The sequence below is a fragment of the Bison bison genome, unplaced genomic scaffold, assembly GCF_000754665.1.
Source record: "Bison bison bison isolate TAMUID 2011002044 unplaced genomic scaffold, Bison_UMD1.0 scf7180017864162, whole genome shotgun sequence".
NCBI classification, from domain to species: Eukaryota; Metazoa; Chordata; class Mammalia; order Artiodactyla; family Bovidae; genus Bison; species Bison bison.
In genome coordinates, this window is record NW_011494734.1 from 1,003,857 (window position 1) to 1,007,237 (window position 3,381).

At 44.2% G+C, this 3,381-nt stretch overlaps 1 protein-coding gene across 1 annotated transcript in view; it reads right to left on the bottom strand.

The window, feature by feature from the left end:
- Window positions 1-74, bottom strand: part of PUS7 (pseudouridylate synthase 7 (putative)) — a 54,011-nt gene extending 53,937 nt beyond the window's left edge. The window contains exon 1 of the mRNA XM_010841440.1: window positions 12-74. The gene's annotated coding sequence lies outside the window, so the exon portion shown is untranslated. The remainder of the gene's footprint in view (window positions 1-11) is intronic.
- Window positions 75-3,381: the final 3,307 nt, after the last annotated feature.

A 3,381-nucleotide genomic window follows, 5' to 3' on the forward strand; every position in this document is an offset into this window, starting at 1 on the left:
GCAGCGCTCAGGCGGACTCACAGCCGCCTCGCTCGCACACGTGCGGCGCACCGACGCGCCGCTGCCTGCTGGCCCCTCCCCTGAGGGCGGAGCCTGCCCTCCGCCGCCAGCTTCGCTTTTGGCCCTGCCCACACTCCAGCACTCTTGCCTGGAAAATCCCATGGACCGAGGAGCCTGGTGGGCTGCAGTCCTTGGGGTCGCTAAGAGTCAGACACGACTGAGCGACTTCACTTGCACGCAGTGGAGAAGGAAATGGCAACCCACTCCAGTGTTCTTGCCTGGAGAATTCCAGGGACGGCAGAGCCTGGTGGGCTGCCGTCTATGGGGTCGCACAGAGTCGGACACGACTGAAGCAACTTAGCAGCAGCAGCAGCAGCAACCGATCAGGGGAGGCGGTCTCACCCGCGTCATCCCGCTGCTGCTTCTTGGACCTGGGGAGGCATCGCGCTCGCATCTTTTGGCCTCGCAACCTGTGGGGGCTGGAGCTCACTGTGGTCCTTTCACTCTAGGAGCGCACAGGCTGCCGCGCTTGGACTTTGGTGGGGCTATAAACCCAGAGAGAAATTGCAGTGTCATATGGTAATTATGTCCATGGGGGCCATGGGGCCGCAAAGAGTCAGACACCATTGAGCGACTGAACAACAACAATGGTAATTTAAAATTTTTTGACTAACCCCCATATAGTTTTCCATAGCAGCACTTCAGTTCATTTCAGTCGCTCAGTCGTGTCCGATTCTTTGCGACCCCATGGACTGCAGCATGCCAGGCTTCCCTGTCCCTCACCAATTCCTGGAGCTTGCTTAAACTCATGTCCATGCAGTCAGTGATACCATCCAACCATCTGATTCTCTGTCGTCCCCTTCTCCTCCTGCCTTCAATCTTTCCCAGCATCAGGGTCTATTCCAGTGAGTCAGTTCTTCACATCAGGTGGCCAAAGTATTGGAGTTTCAGCTTCAGCATCAGTCCTTCCAATGAATATTCAGGACTGATCTCCTTTAGGACGGACTGGTTTGATCTCCTTGCAGTCTAGGGGACTCTCAAGAGTCTTCTGCAACACCACAGTTCAAAAGCATCAATTCTTTGGTGTTTAGCTTTCTTGCAGACTTGTTTTCAACCCCAGGGTTTACATGTGGGAATCTGGTTAGCTCATTATAGGTAATTCATGCAGACTGGTAGTGTTCTATCCTGCCTTCCTCTTATATTATTCATCTCAGTTAAGTACTTTGGGTAATTTTCTGTCCCTAATGCATGTACAATCACATATTCTTGAACTGTGGTTAGTTCATAGGTTAATGTCCTAATGACAGCAAACTACAAATATTTTTACCACACCCACACAGTAGAAATTCAATCTAAATTTAATTTTTCCCATACGGTTGACCCTTGAACAATACAGGGGTTGGGGCACCGACTCTTTGTTCATTTGTTGTTGCTCAGTCACTAAGTTGTGTCTTTGGCGCTCAGCCTTCTTTATGTTCCAACTCTCATATCCGTTCATGACTACTGGAAAAACCATAGCTTTGACTATATGGACCTCTGTCACAGAAGTGATGTCTCTGCTTTTTAATATGCTGTCTAGGTTGGTCATAGCTTTTCTTCCAAGGAACAAGCATCTTTTCATTTCATGGCTGCAGTCACTGTCTGTGGTGATTCTGGAGTCCAAGAAAAGAAAATCTGTCACTGCTTCCACTTTCTCCTCTTCTATTTGCCATGAAGTGATGGGACCATATGCTATGATCTTCGTTTTTTGAATGCTGAGTTTCAAGCCAGCTTTTTCACTCTCCTCTTTCATTCTCATCAAGAGGCTCTTTAGTTCCTCTTCACTTTCTGCCATTACGGTGGTATCATCTGCATATCTGAGGTTGTTAATATTTCTCCCAGCAATCATGATTCCAGCTTGTTGTTCATCCAGCCCAGCATTTCACATTATATACTCTACATATAAGTTAATGAAGCAATATATAGCCTTGTCATACTCCTTTCTCAATTTTGAACCAGTCAGTTGTTCCATATCTGGTTCTAACTGTTGGCCCACATACAGGTTTCTCAGGAGACAGGTAAGTTGTTCTGGTATTGCCATCTCTTTGAGAATTTTCCAGTTTGCTGTGATCCACACAGTCAAAGGCTTTACATAGTCAATGAAGCAGAAGTAGATGTTGTTCTCTGTCTGGTGGAAAAACCAAGTATAACTTGATAGTCAGCCCTTTGTATCTGCAGTTCCACATCCACGGATTCAACTAACCGTGGATGAAACAATACTAAAGTATATATTTGTTGAAAAAAATCTGAGAAGTGGACATGGGTAATTCAAACTTTTGTTGTTTGAACTGTCCTTTAAGAAGTATCTTCTTTGAAACTGTGGCCCAACTCTTTACAAACATATATGGAAGAAAGAATATTCACATTACTTTGTACATTAACTAACTCCATGGTCAAAACTTACCCTCTTTGCAATTCAGCCTAAGCTGCCTTAGACAAGATCCAAGTAAAATACGAGTTTTTACTTTTTTTGTTCTCCAAAAAGGCAGTCTTTATTGGCTTTTATAGTTAAAATAACACAGGAATGTTCAAAACTTCTTCCCCATTCCAACTCCCTTTAATAAATACTTGACAGCTTAATGTTCTCTTTGACTTTGTTTTTTTTTTTTCTTTTCTTTTTTTTTTTTACTTTACAATATTGTATTGGTTTTGCCATACATCAGCATGAATCCGCCATGGGTGTACACTTGCTCCCCATCCTGAACCCCCCTCCCACCTCCCTCCCTGACTTTAAAATTATATCCTAACATGTATATTGCAGTTGAGCTATTTCAAATTCTGAAAGATGATGCTGTGAAAGTGCTGCACTCAATATGCCAGCAAATTTGGAAAACTCAGCAGTGGCCACAGGACTGGAAAAGGTCCGTTTTCATTCCAATCCCAAAGAAAGGCAATGCCAAAGAACGCTCAAACTACCGCACAATTGCACTCATCTCACATGCTAGTAAAGTAATGCTCAAAATTCTCCAAGCCAGGCTTCAATAGTACATGAACCATGAACTTCCAGATGTTCAAGGTGGATTTAGAAAAGGCAGAGGAACCAGAGATCAAATTGCCGACATCCACTGGATCATGGAAAAAGCAAAGAGAGTTCCAGAAAAAACATCTATTTCTGCTTTATTGACTATGCCAAAGCCTTTGACTGTGTGGATCACAATAAACTGTGGAAAATTCTGAAAGAGATGGGAATACCAGACCACCTGACCTGCCTCTTGAGAAACCTATATGCAGGTTAAGAAGCAACAGTTAGAACTGGACATGGAACAACAGACTGGTTCCAAATAGGAAAAGGAGTACGTCAAGGCTGTATATTGTCACCCTGCTTATTTAACTTCTATGCAG